The following is a 20,184-nucleotide window of genomic DNA, read 5'->3' as shown; positions in this document are numbered from 1 at the left end:
GCAAACTTTAAGAATTTTTGTTACCACAAAATTCTCAGGCTGTTTGCATATATATATATATATGTATGTATATATATACATATATATATGTATGTATATGTATATATATATGTATATATATATGTATGTATATATATATATGTGTATATATATATATACACTGTTATACATTAATACAGTATTAAGATGTTTGTTTGCTACACTTGCTTACTTATTTTTAGCAACCATGCTAGATTACTTACAAAACTTTTACTAAACATTAGACCAAGTTAAGCTTTTCTTTAAGCATCTTCTTGAAATGTTTAAGAGATAACATCAACTTAAATGACTTTAAGTAAATTTTGGCAGCTGATAACTATAAGGACATGTCCGTTTTAGTTAAACTTAAATTAGCATTAATGCTTAATATTTTTTATTAGATTTTCTGGAAGTTTTAGAATGCCCAATTTTCGCAAGAGCTTGTTTTTAAATCAATTTTTATTAATACCATCTGGAGGTAGGAAAATATTTTTCATTTACACACTTAGACACACAAACATACAAATTGAGACATAACAACTACAGTTAGCAACACTCTTCATATAAAACATATACACAGACAAACTGATATAAAGATTTGAGTTACTGATATTTAATTGCTTTCTTTTTTAGCTTCTTGTCCATGGCTTCTGGAGCCGGAGGGCAGGAGGAGCGTGTTCCAGTGGGGGAAGAGGGCGGGGAAGGCGGAAGGAGAGGGGGAGGGAGTGGTGCAGCCACCAGAAGAGGAGAGGAGCAGGAAGGCGGCGTGGCTGGGAACAAAGGACTTTAGGATGGCCGCAACACGGGGAAGGACAAAGAACTTAAAGATGGTGACGTAGAGGGGTGGGGGTAGCGGGCTGAGAGAGGTGGGAGACTAAGGTCTTCCAGCAGATCTGAAAGTAAGGAGGACCGGGCAGAGTAGGAGGCTGACAATCTTTAACTGGAGATCGGGCCGGGGGAACCTGAGTCGCTGAACACTTAGCGTGAAGGTCTGGGCGGGAGCGCAAAGTCCAAGAAGCCTGCACACACGGGATTTCACCCCACGCTCCGCTTCGGTGGCAATAATTAGTCAAGTCGGTGAGGAGGCCAAAATCGAAAGTTCCCTCAGGGGGCCAGTGAGATTGGTCGTCCAAGGGATACTGAGGCCGGCCTCAGAGCAAAGGAAGACCAGCTTCCGTTTGCGGACTTCTCGGGACAAACAGAGCAGCCAGATTAGAAATGGGACCCCGCAGCGGGGTCTGAGCCTCTGCTTTCGAGGGCTGGTTCCCCATGTCTGTGCCACTCCCCAACTAATCCCACTGAGAGGAGTGCCCAGTGTCCCAAGCGCGCCAAGTCAGGGGGGACGTCTCCCCCACTGCAGGGCCAGGGGCAGGTATCCCAGATGCCCACAGCGGATGGGCTGGATGCCCAAATCTGGACGTAGCTACGATTTCAGACGGACCAGGTGAAACGGAGTTAGGAAGGGAAGCAGACTGGGGGAAACTGAGGGACTCACCGGAAAATAGTCCACGCGGAGGAGAGCAGGCTGAGGTCCTGGGTCAGTGGCCGGTCGGGGCCCTGCGCTCATGCTCCTTCCTGGGTTTTTCACCACCAAATGTAAGATAAATTCTAGCTGAAATAAGCAGGCAACGAGAGGCAACAAAGGGCCAGGCAGTTTATTTGAGCACCATTCCTGGGTGATGTTCCCCCATCTGGCTATCACAGGCCGGGGAAGTCACACTCAGCAGGGCAGGCAGCGAGTTTTTAAAGAAGGCAGGGGGAGGCGGAGCTTAGATTTACAGCGGGGCGAGGATTGGCCAGCCCAAGGCACATTTTTCGGGTTGGGAGGGGGCAGCAGCTGGGGACTTTGGCACATTATTAGTGTCCGACATGCTCCCCCCTCCCCCCAGTGCCTCCAACCTTACAATTTCCTTTTTGGTTGTTGAGGCATGTGAGCTCTTTATGTATTTTGAATGTTAACCCCTTGTCGGATATGTCATTTACAAATATATTCTCCCATACTGTACTATGCCTTTTTGTTCTCTTGATGGTGTCCTTTCCTACACAGAAGCTTTGTAGTTCGATGTAGTCCCATTTGTTCATTTTTGCTTTTGTTTCCCTTGCCTGAGGAGATGCATTCAGGAAAAAGTTGCTCATGTTTATATTCAGAGATTTTTGCCTATGTTTTCTTCTAAGAGTTTTATGGTTTCATGACTTACATTCAGGTCTTTGATCCATTTTGAGTTCACTTTTGTATAGAGTTGAAAGCAATTCAGTTTCATTGTCTTACATGTAGCTGTCTAGTTTTGGCAACACCAATTGTTGAAGAGGCTGTCATTTCCCCATTGTATATCCATGGCTCCTTTATCATATATAAATTGGTGGTATATGTGTGGGTTTATATCTGGGCACTTCTTTTCCACTGGTCTATGGGTCTGTTCTTGTGCCAGTACCAAATTGTCTTGATTACTGTGGCTTTGTAGTAGAGCTTGAAGTTGGGGAGTGTAATCCCCCCAGCTTTATTCTTCCTTCTTAGGATTGCTTTGGCTATTCAGGATCTTTTGTGGTTCCATATGAATTTTAGAACAGCTTGCTCTAGTTCATTGAAGAATGCTGTTGGTATTTTGATAGGAATTGCATTGAATCTGTAGATGACTTCAGGCAGGGTAGCCTTTTGACAATATTCTTCCTATCCATGAGCATGAGTTGTATTTCCATTTATTCGTGCCCTCTTTAATTTCTCTCATGAGTTTCTTGTAGTTTTCAGGGTATAGGTCTTTCACCTCCTTGGTTAGGTTTATTTGTAGGTATTTTATTCTTTTAGATGCAATTGTGAATAGAATTGTTTTCTTGATTACTCTTTGTGCTAGTTCATCATTAGTATATAGGAATACAACAGATTTCTGTGTATTAATTTTGTATCCTGCAACTTTGCTGAATTCAATTATTCTAGTAGTTTTGGGATGGATTCTTTAGGGTTTATTATGTACAATATTATGTCATCTGCAAACAGTGACAGTGTAACCTCTTTCTGACCAATCTGGATGCCTTTTATTTCTTTGTGTTGTCTGATTGCTGTGGCTAGGATCTCCAGTACAATGCTGAATAACAATGGGAAGAGTGGGCATCCCGGTCTTGTTTCCAATCTTAAAGGAAAAGCTTTCAGCTTTTTGCTGTTAAGTGTAATGTTGGCTACGGGTTGGTCGACAGGCTGACTTTCAACTCTGAGACCTTACCTGGAGGAATTTTCTTTCTAATCCACTCTTCATTTCTTCTTGGCCCAATGCAAATATTACCCCTTCGAGGAACCTTCCTCAGTTAATCTCTGCTCCTATCCTTACTGTTTCTTTTAGGGAGTTTGGGGCCACTTCTGCATTTTGGTTGATACTTGTTATGTGGTTTGCTTGACCTGTCCACCTGTTCATGTTCTGTCTCTCCTGTAATATTACTGGAATTCTTAAGCACAGAACCTCTTGTAAGTGTGGGTTTGGCCAGCCCCAGTGTGGTCTCTGTGGGCTATTCCAGACTTTGAAGCCCTGTGTTGTAGTCCCCTTCTACCTAGGGCATAACCCTGTGACTTTGGTACAGCATTTCATCTTTCTGGGTATTTTTCCTCATCTCTAAAATGGGGATAAAAATACAGTAGTTCCCCTTCATCTACAGTGTTGCTTTCCATGTTGGTTTCAGTTACCTGCAGTCAGTGGTCTGGAAGCAGACGATCCTCCTGACTTACTGTCAGAAGGTTAGCAGTGGCCTCCCACTGCATCACACATCTACATCATTCACCCATTTCCTCTCTTCATGTGAGCATGTTGTCTCACATCATCACAAGAGAAGGCTGAGGACAGCACAGTAAGATATTTTAAGAGAGCAACCACATTCACATAACTTTGCTTATATTGTTATAATTGTTGTATTTTATTATCAATTACTGTTAATCTCTTCTTGTGCCTAATTTATAAATTTATCATATGTATGTATGTGTAGGAAAAAACATAATATGTATAGGATTTGGTACTATATACAGTTTCAGGCATCCACTGGGAGTCTTAGAACATATCCCCTGTGGATAAGGGGGGAGGACCATACTTGCCCCTCTTAATGTATATCCTTCAGGAAAAGCAACTCTTCTACATTCGTATCCCACAACATCATCTTTCTACCCACCCATTCCACAGCTCTTGTTTTGTTTTACTCTGTCTGTCTGGTTCTCCTATTTAGACCAGAGCTCTTTGCTGTCACAGATTCTGTCTTATGCGTGGTTGTATCTCCAGCACGTGTTACAGATAGGTGCTGGGAACATATCTGGAAAATAAGGAAGGAGAGAGGGTAAGGAGGAACCAGAGGGAAGAAAGGAAAACTGTCATGGAAGCACTTTGTCATCTGAAGACAACATATAAATGTGGGACACTGATGCAGGACACCTGCTTGCAACTTGTTCATGAAGCACACCAGGTGAATCACAACTACTCTCTCTCCTGAGCTGCTGGAGGGCCCCATCGTGACATTCCCTTTGAGAGGCCCACATCTCCTGTCTGTGCCTGGTGGGAGCACTCACCAGTGCAGCAGAGTTTGGGGGGCTCCAACCCCCTGCCTGCCTTTGCCTGTTAACGCAGTGTAGGGCGAGAATCTTAGCAGGAAAATTCATGGTTAGGCACCGAGAGAGAGAAGGGACACTCCAGGGGCTAAAGATGAAGAGAGAGAAGTGAAAGTGTGACATTGTTACATTCAAACCTAGGAACTGATGCTAAGGCAGCTCTGGGGGCCTTGGCCTATTTACAGCCTCCATGGAGGTGACACATGAGGCCTGCATGACTCTAAGGTGACAGTGGGAACCCAGACCTCTGTCCAGAGCTGGAGCTCCAGAGGGCTATACCGTCTGTAAAGACAAATGAGGAAAGAAATCCATCTGCTTGTGGAGAGATGGTGAGCAGTCTCCCCGAGTTGAGGAGATGAAGTCGGAACCCAGGGAGACCAAGGCAGGTAGAATCCAAAGGGGGCAGAAGAAAACTAATACCCCAAACTGAAGCGAATATTCTCAAGCATTTGGAGATAACTGAAAACACCTAAAGTCAGATCTTGCGAAACTAAGAATGAAAATGGACACACACACACACCCCAGCCACCCCACAACCCCAAAAAAGGAAAGACAAACAAACAATGAGAGATCAAATGCCAGGAAGGGAATTAAAGAAAGACATCTTTTCAAGCCACATATTCCATCTCCTTCAAATGGTTCAGGAAAAGAAAGAAATGATAAATGTGGTAAAAGTTAGAAACTGGTGAATCTGAATTAAAAGTTATTTGGGAGTTCTCTGCATTTTTTGCACCTTTCCTATAAGTTTAAAATGATTTTGGAATAAAAATTCTAAAGAAAACTTAAAAATATAACAAATATCTTTTCTAAATCCATGTGATCCAAAGCAAGACAAATTGACATGCAGAAGGTTCCTATAGGCAGACTACAACACCTGCTTCTGCTCTCATACTTACTAAAGTTCTTGAAGTTCGAGGACAGAAGGGCTGCCTTTTGCTTCCATTTGTCCTGAATTTTGTTCTTTTTGTCCCATTTCCCTCCCATACATTACAGTGCCCGTCCTTTCCCCCTTTACCTTACTACCTTCTTCAACTTGGTACCTAAAAGCTTGAAACACCAGTGTATTACTAAGTCCAGCCTTCACTGTATTCTACACTTTTGCAAATAATTTACTGTCTTTTAATAATTACTAATCACAATTACTATGTTAGAAAGTTGTGTTCAAAGAGCTAGACAAAAAATATTAAATCTAAAGAAAATGGAAATAATAAAATAGGAAAAAATGAACTTTGGGAAAAGGAAAGAATAGAATGGATGAATAAAACCAAAAGCAGATTCTTTGAAAAAGACACCAAAAGAACAAGTGACAAAACAAAAATAGAAACATTGCACCACATCAAAATTAAGACTTCTGTGCTGAAATGATACTGTCAAAAGACAGTGAAAAGACAACCCGTGGAAGGGTGGGAATATTTGCAAGCCACATCTGAAATAAAGGACTTTTATCCAGAACATATAAATAACTCTTACAATTCAATAAAAAGATAAACAGTCGGCGAAAGACTTGGGTAGCTATTTCTGCAAAGACGGGCAAATGGCCAAGATGCACTTGAAAAGGTGCTCGAGGGCCTCGGTGGATCAGGTGGATGCCGGTGCGGCAGCGGCCATGCTGATACCGGGGCTCTTGTGGGCGGAGGAAGAAGGAACTTCGCGAAGGCTCAGGATAGCCAGGCAGGAAAGGTTTTTACTCATAGAAAGGAAAGTACAGACCTCCCAGCCCACGCCAGGAGGGGCGAGGCTGCTGCTTATGAGCTCGGATCTAGCATAAGCCCCTGCTTACGTTGCATCGGCGAGGGAGATACGCTATCTGTGGTTCACTCCAGAATGCTATGTTTTAATCAATTACATTAAAGGTCACTTACTTTAAACTCGTATGTCATATGGCTATGGTCAGCAAACTGTTCCATAACACTGGGTTTCGGGAGGAGTTTCCCTATACGTTGTTACATTGTTTAAACGTTGCATCCTATTTTCCTTTACATTCCTGAAGCCTTAGCAAGGTTTTGCCCTTTTCCATGGGCCCGTATCCTACTCGAACTGGACAGGGGCTGCCCCCCGTCGCTTGCGTCTCAACCGGAGGCGCGTCGCTCCCTCGGCAGGTGGACCTAGAGAAGCAGGTTCTCACGTTCCGACCCGGTCTCTGTCTCCTGCGTCTTCAGTGCCGGCGCTCCCACCGGCAGCCGCTCAGTCCCTTGCTGCCGGCAGCGGCCCCGCTCCACGGCCGTGGCAGCCCTGAGCCGAGGACCGGCGGCCGCTCGGCGCCCGCAAGCCACCCCGACGGGGCCGAGCCCGAGGCCCCGCGCCGCCGGAAGCGGCCCCCGGGATGGGTCCGCGTGCCTTCGGGCCGCTCTGGGGTGCAGGGAGGACGGCGACTCGGTGGTTGCCGCGGCCCCGACCTCGGCGCGCCCCGTGGGAGAGGCGAGCGCCCTGCGAGGCGCGGGGGCTGGTGCTCTGGGCCCGGCCGCGCGGGTTCTGGGGCGCAGGGCGGACAGATCAGCCACGGCCCTTCCCCGCGGACGGCAGCCGATCCCACTGCTGCAGTGCGGCGGCGGCCGAGCTCCTGAAGGTGGCGGCTTCATTCATGAGCGCCGAGAACGTGCTGTGGGCGCGGGACGGGCGTGCTGACCCCGCGGGTTGCGTGTCCGTGAGGGCTGCGGCCCCGGGCCGGAGAGGTTCTGCAGAGGCGGCCGGGCAGGCCTGGCTGTTGGCGACGAAGGCTGCAGAGAAGTCGATAGGGAGCCCTCGGACTTGCTGACAGGCGGGCTGGCCCAGGTGGCCCTGAGAGAACACGTAGCCCGGCCGGGAAATGCCCGTGGGGCGTCCCGAGATGCCGCCGACTGCGGCAGGATGGCCTGGATTGCGTGAACAAGATTGGGTGTGTGGATGGTCCCGAGACCCAGAAAGACTGTCGCGTAAGAGGCGGCCCTGGTGCCAGTGAGGCTGCTGCTGCTGGTCATGTAGAAAGGCCTGGGAAATTGAAGAGGACAGTGACATCTTGGGGACTGACAACTGTTCAGGTGGTCCTTGGTGGTAAGGGCAGTAGGACCCACAGGGCTGGGTTCCCTAGAAACCCTCGTGGAGTGAGGCCCTGGGGACCCCAATGTAGATGAGGACTGTTAGGGTTCGTAGAGAATGAGAAATAGGGAATGTATGTTAAAGTTTTTTTTGGTTTTTCTGGTAGGAAAAGTAAATATCTTTAGAGTGCTTCTAGATCGTTATGGTTAAAGATAATAGTTACACTGTAAGTCCGGTGAGAGGATGTCCTGGGGCAAAATACCTCTAAAAACCAGAAATCAGTCAAAGGGAGAAAAAAAGTTTAAAACTCGTTTTTTGCTTACAAACTGCAGTCCAGCACCGTCTCTTTCCTCTGCTCCTGAAAAAGCAAGCAAGTAAACCAGCCCCTCCCTTTAAACTTTCAGGTTCAGACACTCTCTAGGTTGCCCAGATAATTACCCATTGACCTGGAGATGAACTTTCTCTCCACCCACGAGAATATGCAGATGCGCTAAAGCCATGCCAGATATTCTGGAAATGTTACAATTTTACCCATAGGCCACTCATCCAGAAATCTCACTTTACAATCCACTAATTCACCTTCTTCTGCAATGGTCCCTGGATGAGAAAACTGGAGCATTGTGACCAGACTAATGACATAAGAATAGCAACAGAAATAAAATTATGACAATCCTCCAGCTGGAGGATTCAGCTAGGTTCAAAGTCTTATGCAGATTAAGTCCACAGCTCGTCCATTCCGTGGGGAGGCAGTAGCCGAGGGTTCAGAGCAATCATCATGCGGAAGCTGCAGCCAGGGAGCGCATTCAGGCCACAAGGACTGTAGGAGAAAATAACCTTAAGGACGATAAGATACGTGTTTTAATGATACCAGCATAGGCAGATCTTGTCCATCAGGTAGGATGCATGCAAGACAGTGGTCTGGTGATAAAACAGTGGCAGGAATGGGATCTCATCCTGGTCTAATGACCAGACTTTCACCCGCCTCCCTGTGGGAGTTACAGATGGGTCGATATACAGGGCTATGGGAGGTGCATGCACTGGCCATAAAGATAAAACAAAACTTCCCTGCAAGATGCTCTTACCTCCTGGACGTTTTGGGTACACTACAGTGATTTTTGGGGGCCATTCAGCTGTTATTCCAGGAATACACAGGAAGCCATCTTCCAGGCCTTTCCCCCAAGATGCCAGAAGGCCAGCCATTGCTGGTCCCTGTGTCAAAATGTCCAGGGCCAGGTCCATTCAACAGTGTCTCCAGGGCTTAATGCAGTAGGGGCTGGCAGCAGGGTGTTGTTCTGCTGGCCATATCCTGGCTTCAGTAACTTTGGTTTGGAAGTACAACTGTATAGGGGAGGCATCAAGGTGTGTGAGCATATCCACAGCGCTCAAGGCTCCTTTACTTGGCTGCTACATTCAAACACTGCAGCACTGTCCATAAATGAACTGACCAACCACATAGACTATTGGTGTTTGACTTCAGGCCAGATTTCAACAAACCTCTCTATCATGCCTGCCCTGGTAGGGTTATATGGTACATGAAATTTCCACTTTATTCCTAATTGCTGCACCCATTCTTGTAATGCATGTCCAGTAAAGTGGGTGCCTTGATCACCCTTAATCACCTGCGACCAGCCATAGGCTGCAAAGAGATGCTCCAGGCCCCTCTGGGTGGTTTCCTGATCTGTGCAACATACAGGAAAAGCAACCAATAGTCCAGTAGCTGCGTCCACACAAGTCACGGCATACCAATATCTTTCTGATATGGGCAGAGGCCAAATATAGTCTATTTGCCACCTGACAAGGGGTATTGGCTCTCTTACTATTGTCCCATGTTGCTGAGGGACTTGGTGTAAGTCCCTCTCAGAGTACATAAGGCACTCCTTCCGGGCTCTGCTGACTTCCTCAAAGGTCAATGGCAAGCCCCACCTATGGGCTACAGCTCACATTGTCTTTTGCCCCGTGTGCAACAAACACTGGTATAGCCATTGGGCCACATCAGAGGCAGGCTTTCCTTCTAGCCAGTACACCTGGGCCAATGTGTCTGCGTCATCATTCCCTGTGGATGCCAAAGGCAAATGGCCAGTCACATGATATACAGTAACAGTCTTGGTCTGGCCAAACGCCCATAAGTCCTGCTACAACTCTTGCTCCCAAAAGGGCCAGTGACCAACCATCTAGTTGGCATGATACCATGTCGGTAGCCACAGGGTCAAACCCCGATAGATGGCCCAGCTGTCAGTGCAGACAGCTATGGGGGAGGGCTCCTGGGTGATCACGAGCCATACTGCCCACAACTCAGTTCACTAGCTGCTCATCCCCTCTCCATCCTCCATCCATATTGTCTCAGTCTTGGGATGGAAAGCCACAGCCCTCCACTTCGGGGGCTGCCCACTACTGGAACTGTCTGTGTACCAAGTATCTTCAGGTATAGGGGCTTTTCCCTCCTGATAAGGACTCTTGTCTACCAATGGCTCAGAAGCAAGTTCTTCCTGCTTTCCACTGGTTTAGGTCGCTGGCCCCAATAAGCGTTGGAGTTCTCTACTTAAGGGGCTAGTAGAGAGGGCACTGCGCTGCTGTAAATATGTGTCCCATTTGGCCAGTGTAGGTGACTGTGCCACGCCACTCCATGGCCTTTGGGTCCAGTCTTGCACCCACCCCGCGATGGGAGAGGTGGTTATCACCTTGGTGGGAGCTGTTCTGGCAATGGGCTCCATAGCCAGCAAGGCATGGTGCACAGCAGGCAGCTGCTTCTCAGTCGAGGGGTACCGGACCTCTGCTCCATTCTATAGTTGTGACCAGAATTCAATAGGTTGGAGTGTTGGCATGTCCATTCAAGCCACTGCCAAAGACCCCATCCATAACCATCTTCAGTTACATGAACATCTAAGTCACAGGGCCATGATGAGTCCATAGCATTCAAGGTCTTGAGTGCCTGCTTGGCAGCAGTAAAAGCAGCTGCACATCTCATCCTAGCCCACCTGATGTGCTTTTGTACCAACCGGTATAAAGGCTTCAGAATTTGTGCCAAGTGCAGGAGAAATATTCTTCTGTAGCCCAAAAGACCCAAAAACTCTTGTAATACTGCCACAGTGGTAGGGGTGGGAAAAGCCTGGACCTTGTCTATAACTGCTTCAGGAACAACTTTATTTTTACCCAACCAGATAACCCCCAAGAATTTCACAGACAAACCAGGTCCCTGAACCTTAATACTGTTCACAGCCTATCCTTTTTCCTGTAGACGTTGCAACAGTCTAGGAACTGCCCCTTCTAAATCTGAAAGAGAATCAGATGTGAGCATAATATCATCAATGTAGTGATACAACTGCACTGTTTGCTGTTTCTTCCATGTGGCCAAGTCCTGGGCTACAAGTCCATGACAGATGGTGGGACTGTGGAGGTATCCCTGTGGAAGGACAGTGAATGTCCACTGCTGGCCTTCCCACGTGAAGGCAAACTGTTCCTGGCTTCCCTGTGCTACGTCAATAGAGAAGAAAGCATTAGCAAGGTCTACGACATAATGATACGTTCCCAGCTCATGGCGGAGGGTGTCCAGAACGTCTGCTATAGAGGGGACAGCAGCATGCAAAGGTGTGACTTTATTCAGTTCCCTGTAGTGCACAGTCATACACCAGGAGCTGTCTGGCTTTTTCAATGGCCACACTGGGGAATTAAAAGGACTATGAGTGGGCTTTATGGTGGCCACCCTCTTCAACTCCCATAGAGTTTCTCCAATTTCCTGGCAATTTATACTGCTTAATATTTGTCACCCGCTGAGGTAGAGACAGAGCTACAGGTGGGTGCTTAGTATGTCCCCTCAGAACTGCCATTACCACACATACCCTCAGTCTGAACTCACCTGCAGTGGTCTGTAACCACAGGCCCTGCAGGATATCTACCCCCAAAATATATTCAGGGATGGGGGAAATGCACACAGTATACTCCTTTGGGGGTAAATGCTCTATCCTCAATGGGATTTGGGCTTTCTTCACTCTAACTGCCTCACCCCCATAGCCATCTATCACAGCAGGGGGCCTGGGGAAACTCTCAGGGTTGCCATGAATCAGAGAACACTCAGCTCCTGTGTCTACCAGCTCCAGGACACGTTGCACATTCACAGGGACCAATGAATTGCTAATTCTACATGTGGCCTCTGGTCCCCACCATGTCCCCCAAGGTGGGGACTTTGACAACCCCCCCTTCAGTCAAACCACGATGCCCAATCATTCTCCTGTGGGGGTGAGGGCTTGGGCGAATCCTGAGTACTGTCTCCCATGAAGTTTTGCAGGGACACAGGCCGGGCATGAGGCCTTAACTCTGGTTTCCTCTCCTGGACCTCAGCAGATGGAACTGCTGCTCTGGCTTTAATTGGTGCCGCCGTTATAACAATATTCTGTTGGGCTGCCCATCGAGATTTTCTTTCACTACCCCAGCCTTTATCAAATCAACCCACATCTGGGTCCTCGACACCTTCACGGGGCCTCTTGCACCTCCCCTTTCACTCGTGGCCTGTACTTCCCTCCATGCCCTTATTGTTTCAACCTCCCCCAGATCTGCTCTAGTACAAGTAGCCTCCCTTATGTGTTGCCTTAGGTGGGGGGCAAGAGTATTCGCTAGGGACCCAAGGAGAGATGTGGGAGCTGTGTGCGGCACCAGGTTCTCATTCCTACAGTGAACACCTCCTCATCAGGGCCCTGGGGGTCCATATTATCAATGATGTTTTTCATACCCAGTTTCTGCAGTACCTGTTGGAGCTCTGCAAACGTTTTCCAACTACTGGGAAAATATGGTAAATCACCCTGATTAGGCCAAACTACCCTGATGGCAGCTGTCAGCCATTCCAGGAGTGTGATTCCCTGAGGCCTGACGGGCATTTTGCAACTGCTGCCAGAGGGAAGGGTGAGTCGTCAGGGAAGCCATTCTACTCATCTCGGTACTGACACAACAATGGTTTCCACCCCCATATCCCAGAGACGTAAAAGCCATGTGGGCAGAGATGTGATGGCCTCTGCCTATACCGGACGCTCATGTCCACCAGCTCCTCCTGGGCATAGGGGCGGAGCATGGAGGGCTCCCCAACCTCAGGAGGGGGTTGCTCCTCCCCCTGAGGAGCCCGCAGTTGTTTCATTTTTATTTTCTAAGTTACAGCCGGGCAGGCCTTTAAAACAGGAGAAGATGGTACCTCCCACGGCGGCCTAGGCAGCAGATCTGCCAGTGGAATGGCTTCCTCCTCTTCTCCCTCAGGCTCCTCCAACCACAGCTCCTCCTCCATCTCCGGGGCTGAAGGCACCACTCCTTCCCCCCCTCCCCCACGGCCTCCTGTAACGCAGCTTCTCCTGCCGCCTCCCCCCTTGCCACTGCCAAAGAGTCTTCTAAGAGCATGACCTCCTTTTCAGTAACTGTCTCTCCTCTTTAACAGCATCCCATAGGTTATCGCCCAGCTCCTCCAAGCGATGCTGAAGCGTGTCTCTCTCCCACCCAAGTCCCTCTCTCTCCTCGATAACCCTTCCATAATCCTCTCTTTCTCCTGTATGACATTTTCCACTATCTTGGGGAAAAGAGACCCTACAATGACCCCCTAAGGTCTCCAAGCAGTCTTCGAACTCATGGAGGGCTAATTCTGCAGCTTCCGGTGGTTCGACCCTTCTCAGTTCTGGGGAAGGCCCCACCCCTCTAAGATGTACTTTACCCTAGACCAGTTCCCCACTAGGGGTTCCCAACTTGGAGGCCCCACATCTGGAGGGATAATAACAGCTGAAGCGGCACCTTCTGCCACTGCATCTTCTGGGGCCTCCCCACCATCCACAGGAGCAGCCCTCCCAAAGGTTGCACCCATTATGACAGATTTAGGGTTCAGAGGCACCCTGCCAACTGTTGCCAGACGTAAGTTAGGGGAGAGGAAATCCCAGGGCAAAATACCTCTAAAAACCGAAATCAGTTAAAGGGAGAAATAAAGTTTAAAACCCATTTATTTCTTACAAACTGCAGTCCAGCACCGTCTCTCTCCCCTCTGCTCTGGAGGAAGCAAGCAAGCAAGCTGGCCCCTCCCCTTAACCTCTCAGGTTCAGACACACCTTCGGTTGCCCAGGTAATTACCCAGTGACATGCAGATGAACTTCTCTCCACCCCAGAGGATATGCAAATGCACTAAAACTAGGAGAGATATCCTGGAAATGTTACAGTTTTACCCACACACAGTATGAGCCCAGAAGCTACATGTCAGAACCTGGGTCTTGTCCCTAACTTAAGGAAACAGTTGCCTCCTAAGCACTCAGAGTTCACAAAGATAATGTATCCATAGGACATTAACTAGGTAAAATCCATTTTGTGATGTAATAATAGCTGCCCTCCATTGAGCACAGTGCCAGGTTGTGCCAAGTGCCCTACATGCACCAGGTAGGTATTAACATAATTATTTAAAGGTAAGAAGACTAAGGTTGGGGGGTACACGAATTTTCTATGATCACATAAGTGAACCCAGACCTGTCCTACCCCAAAACCCATGCTCTTTGTTTGCCTAGTGTGGGTAATATTGTAATATTTCCAGAATATCTCCCCTGCCCTTAGTGTATCTGCATCACCGCGGCTGCAGAGAAGTATGGCTTTGGTCATTTGCATATCAATAGGCATTCCTCAGGGGTGGGAAAAGTTTATCTCCATATCAATGGGTAATTATTACCTGGGCTACTGAGGGTTTATCTGAACCTGAGAGGTTGGGGGGAGTGCTGACTCACTTTGGTCAGAGCAGGAAAGAGAGATGGCCCTGGACTGCTGTTTGTAAGCAATAAACGGGATTTAAACTTTATTTCTCTCTTTGACTAATTTCGGTTTTGAAGTATTTTGCCCTGGGATTTCCTCTGCCCAGACTTACATCCAGACTCTCATAATGGGTATGGTTGGCCATCTGTGGGGACAGAACAAGAGACTATAGGTGTGTTATTGAATAGTTTGGAGTCACTTTAATCCTCTGTCAACTCTAAACTTACTGCCCAAGAGGGCAAGAGAATGGGATTTTAATTTAGTGAGCAGAAACCTGATCACTCTTCAGAGAAACTTTGAGGAAATCTACATTCAGCTTGGACTCCAACCCTTCTAGAAAAGAAAATGGACATGAAAAGAGCCAGACATGCTCAGACACCATCCAGGCACTGTCCACAGGCAGCTGTGGCTGGAGAGTCAGCAGTGGTATCTGAACGTGTGATCTGATTCCTGCTGTGGGGATGGAGCCACTGAAATTCGAGTCCCAAGACCCACTTCCCATGTTCTGATTCCCTGATTCCCCAACTTCCCTTGAAGCTTGTGTCCAAAAAGGGATGCAATCCTAGGTGTGCAACACTGGGAGTGCCAAAACCCAATTGGCCCCCACAGGGCTCCTCTTCGTGTCCGAGTCCTCTGGTCCTCTGTGTCCACTTCCTGGAGCTCAGGTGACATATCAATACAAGGGCAAAATCAGAGTCTGTAAAGCAAAGCAGACTTTGGCTGGTGAGCATGTCCCTGGATAGCCTTCCGCCATGCCCCTGAGCAGAAATGGACCCTCACTCAGCCACAGCCTGTGTAAGATCTCACCCTCAGTTCTTACATGAGGGAAGGGAAGTGTGAAGTTTGGATAATGAAACTGATTCGTGATCTCTGAGGAACAGAAACCTCCATATTACACCTGGATGACAGGTGAGATGAGCCACACAGAGCTCCTTTAAGATGCCTTGTTCATCTAGTTGGAGGAGACATGGCCTTAGAAGCACTGAGAAGGTCCAAATCTTCAGTAAATACCGGACCGTTATTGCAATCAGCCAGCATGCCAAGCACACCTGTTCCTGTTGAGGCAAAACCAAGATGCGACAGGCTGTGCTTCTGGCTGTGTGGGGCCTGCATAAAAGCAGCAGCTGGTGGTGCCCGGACCTGCAGCAGCTCTTCTGCCCCTGTGGCAAGTAGGCATCAGAAGACTGAGGGACCTGAGAAGCCAGAAGCACCACCATGTGAAGCATTGCTGTACAATAATAAGCAGGTTGATTTATGTAGCAAAAGTACTTTGATTTGTTGTTCATTACAGTGATTATGTGTTCTGATTTGCATTGCATTAATGTAGCTTTCTCAAAAAGGACTTGGAAATTAAAATCCTCCTGATTTTTATTGGAAAAGCATGCTGGGAGAATAAAAGACTCCCTTGTACTCCACATTCCTGGACAACCTGAAGATTCACTCTAAAATCTTCCTTGGACAATGCCTTTCATGCAGTTTTTAAGTGTTCTTTATAAAGCGTTATTTTAAAAGGTGTATTTTTCATCAACTGTTTATAGCTCCTGTTAATGTTGTGAAGGGTATCTTACTTTCTGTCCTATTTTCTGGTTGTTTTTTTCTATTGTAGAGGACCAATTGTTGAGTTTGTAAGTTGATTTTATTGAACTTACTGATTCTTATAGTTTGTTGATTCCATATATTTTCTGTATAGAGTTTCATATTATCTTCACTTTTTGGGACTGCAGGTTATTCTCATCTAATGCCTAGACTTTTTTTTCCCTTGCCTTGTATCATTGAATGAGCAGCCCCCCTGCACCACTGCCATTAGTTAGCATCCTTTCTTGCTCCTGAAAAAGGTTTGCAACCAAAGATTCTCACTTGAAAATACTTTGTATGGAGTTTTGGTATATAGCCTTTATCAAATTAATAAAATATATTTTGTATTCTCAGTTGAAAATGTTTTATAATAAAGAGATGTTGACTTTTATCAACAGTTGTGAGATGTGATTTTTAATCCTTACTCCAATGATAGAGTGAACTGTACTGATAAGAGTTTTCAGTTGTCATTCATACATTTTTGTATATTCTTAAGCATTCTGTATATTTGTTTGCATTCAGTTAATATTTTATGTGGGAACTTCACATCTATATTTTTAAATAAAATGAGCCTATAATATTTTTTTTCCTAAACTGAGGTTATCCAATTTAAGAATCAAGATTATAGTGGCTGAAGAATACATAAGGTGGATTTCCTTCTCTTTTTTTTTTAGAGGGCATCTCTCATATTTATTGATCAAATGGTTGTTAACAACAATAAAATTCTGTATAGGGGACTCAATACACAGTCATTAATCAACCTCAAGCCTATATCTCAACAGTCTCCAATCTTCTGAAGCATAACAAACAAGTTCTTACATGGTGAACAGTGCAAGGGCAGTCATATCACAGAAACTTTCGGTTTTGATCACGCATCATGAACTATAAACAATCAAGTCAGATATGATTATTCGTTTGATTTTTATACATGATTTATATGTGAATCCCACATTTCTCCCTTATTATTATTATTTTTTTAAATAAAATGCTGCAGTGGTAGGTAGATGCAAGATAAACGTAGAAAACATAATTTAGTGGTGTAAGAGGGCAAATGTAGATGATCATGTGTGTGCCTATAGATTAAGTATTAATCCAAGCTAGACAAGGGCAACAAAACATCCACGGATGCACAAGATTTCTCTCAAAACAGGGGGGTGAGGTTCTAAGCCTCCCCTCTGTTGGTCCCCAATTTCTCTCCTAATGGCCCTCCTGTGACTGTGCCTGTCTTAGGTTGTTCCTCCCTTGAGGAATCTTACCCGTCTCTGGCTAACCAGTCATCTTCCGGGGCCATACAGGGAAATGTAAAGTTGGTAAGTGAGAGAGAAGCCATATTGTTTGAAAAGGTTAACTTTTTACTTCTTTGCAGATTTATGCCCTGTGGCTTCTATGCCCAGCATTTGTCTTGAGGTATCTTTACCACCTGGAAGAATTACGATACTCGATAATTTTCGATATGAGGCACTAATTCTACTAAAGTGTTGTAATTAGGAAGGAAGAAGAAAAGCTGTAGAAGTAGCAGACAGAAGAAAACATGGGAAGATTGATTATTTCTTTGACATATCTTCTTGTAGAATAACATAAGCATGTATAGGTTTTAAACTACTAATTAAATTGTGCACATACATTAACATAATAGGAATACAGCTACATAACAAAAGCAGACCTACAATTACCAGCCATATCCAGTGAAACCAAGAAAACCAGTTAGGTACCCCAGGCATTTGTGAAAACTTATCAATGATATGATGGATATTGTCTAACTGAATTTGAATAGTTTGAGAAAAATCAGACAAATTAAAACAACACATTCCTGAGAACTGTTCACATCCCATGTGTTCTTTTAACGGTAGATAGTCTGTAGTTGCACGATTTTGGAGCACTGCAACTTGCATTTCTCCTAATTCTTGGTTGAGTTCTGACAGTATAGGTCCAGTCAAATATGTTGTTTTACTGTATGCACAGGCCAGCTTAGATATCTCCTTCTTCATTCCAATGGCAAGTCCAGGAACCGGTGGGATGACTGAAACTACAACTGCAGCAGCACCAGGATCTTTGTTGAAGTTTTTTGATGTTCATCTTCTGGAATGACTCTTCCAGAGGATGTTGATGTTGGAAGTTCTTCTTCATATCATATCTTAATTCATTTTCTGTGTAGCCAAATTAGGCTTTGATCCTCTGTATAAACACAAACAAACTCTTTGCCCACACTTTGATATGACCTTTATACCATTGTGAAGAACCTATTGGAGATCACCACACAGGAACTGCTTTTTTTTTTTAAGAGAAAGGAATACTATCAGAAAAATGTACTACCATAGCTGATCATCTGACACCGTTTGAAAGATCAAAATTAAGGATATGTAAAGCATGCATTAATCGTTGATTTTCAGTTAGTTTTATCCTATCAGGGAGTAATACCCCTTTTCTTTCTCTTTTTTTTGTTATCATTAATCTACAATTACATGAAGAATATTATGTTTACTAGGCTCTCCCATACACCAAGTCCCCCCCACAAACCCCATTACAGTCACTGTCCATCAGCAGAGCAAAATGCTGTAGAATCACTACTTGTCTTCTCTGTGTTGAACAGCCCTTCCCTTTCTCCCACCTCCCACATTATGCATGCTAATCATAACACCCCCTTTCTTCTCCCCCCCCTTATCCCTAACTACCCACCCATCCTTCCCAGTCCCTTTCCCTTTGGTACCTGTTAGTCCATTCTTGGGTTCTGTGATTCTGCTGCTGTTTTGTTCCTTCAGTTTTTGTTTTGTTCTTATACTCCACAGATGAGTGAAATCATTTGGCACTTGTCTTTCTCCACTTGGCTTATTTCACTGAGCATAATACCCTCTAGCTTCATCCATGTTGTTGCCAATGGTAGAATCTGTTTTCTTCTTATGGCTGAATAATATTCCATTGTGTATATGTACCACATCTTCTTTATCCATTCATCTACTGATGGACACTTAGGTTGCTTCAATTTCTTGGCTATTGTAAATAGTGCTGCAATAAACATAGGGGTGCATCTGTCTTTTTCAAACTGTAGTGCTGCATTCTTAGGGTAAATTCCTAGGAGTGGAATTCCTGGGTCAAATGGTAAGTCTATTTTGAGCATTTTGAGGAACCTCCATACTGCTTTCCACAATGGTTGAACTAATTTACATTTCCACCAGCAGTGTAGGAGGGTTCCCTTTTCTCCACAACCTTGCCAACATTTGTTGTTGTTTGTCTTTTGGATGGTAGCCATCCTTACTGGTGTGAGGTGATACCTCATTGTGGTTTTAATTTGCATTTCTCTGATAATTAGCAGTGTGGAGCATCTTTTCATGTGTGTTGGCCATCTGAATTTCTTTTTTGGAGAACTGTCTGTTCAGTTCCTCTGCCCATTTTTTAATTGGATTATTTGTTTTTTGTTTGTTGAGGTGGGTGAGCTCTTTATATATTTTGGATGTCAAGCCTTTATCGGATCTGTCATTTACAAATATATTCTCCCATACTGTAGGGTACCTTTTTGTTCTATTGATGGTGTTTTTTGCTGTACAGAAGCTTTTCAGCTTAATATAGCCCCACTTGTTCATTTTTGCTTTTGTTTTCCTTGCCCGGGGAGATATGTTCTAGAAGAGGTCACTCATGTTTATGTCTAAGAGATTTTTGCCTATGTTTTTTCTAAGACTTTTATGGTTTCATGACTTACATTCAGGTCTTTGATCCATTTCAAATTTACTTTTGTGTATGGGGTTAGACAGTGGTCCAGTTTCATTCTCCATCTGTTTTGCCAGCACCATCTGTTGAATAGACTGTCATTTCCCCATTGTATATCCATGGCTCCTTTATCAAATATTAATTGACCATATATGTTTGGGTTAATGTCTGGAATCTCTAATCTGTTCCACTGCTCTGTGGATCTGTTCTTGTGCCAGTACAAAATTGTCTTGATTACTATGGCTTTGTAGTAGAGCTTGAAGTTGGGGAGTGAGATCCCCCCAACTTTATTCTTTCTCAGGATTGCTTTGGCTATTTGGGGTCTTTGGTGTTTACATATGAATTTTTGAACTATTTGTTCCAGTTGGTTGAAGAATGTTGCTGGTAATTTGATAGGGATTGCATCAAATCTGTTTATTGCTTTGGGCAGGATGGCCATTTTGATGATATTAATTCTTCCTAGCCAAGAGCAAGGGATGAGTTTTTTCCATTTGGTAGTGTCCCCTTTAATTTCTCTTAAGAGTGCCTTGTAGTTTTCAGAGTAT

The 20,184-nt window shown here is 45.4% G+C and overlaps 1 long non-coding RNA gene across 1 annotated transcript; it reads right to left on the bottom strand.

Moving 5' to 3' along the window:
- Positions 1-615: 615 nt before the first annotated feature.
- LOC140848068 (uncharacterized) lies at positions 616-8,757 on the bottom strand. The gene is made up of 2 exons (XR_012128641.1): positions 1,514-8,757; positions 616-1,203 (listed from the first exon to the last, which is right to left on the bottom strand). It is a non-coding gene; the product is annotated as an uncharacterized lncRNA (long non-coding RNA).
- Between the last annotated feature and the right edge of the window lie 11,427 nt (positions 8,758-20,184).

Source organism: Manis javanica, chromosome 2 (genome assembly GCF_040802235.1).
Source record: "Manis javanica isolate MJ-LG chromosome 2, MJ_LKY, whole genome shotgun sequence".
Taxonomy (NCBI): Eukaryota; Metazoa; Chordata; class Mammalia; order Pholidota; family Manidae; genus Manis; species Manis javanica.
This window is presented reverse-complemented; position numbering and strand designations above follow the sequence as displayed.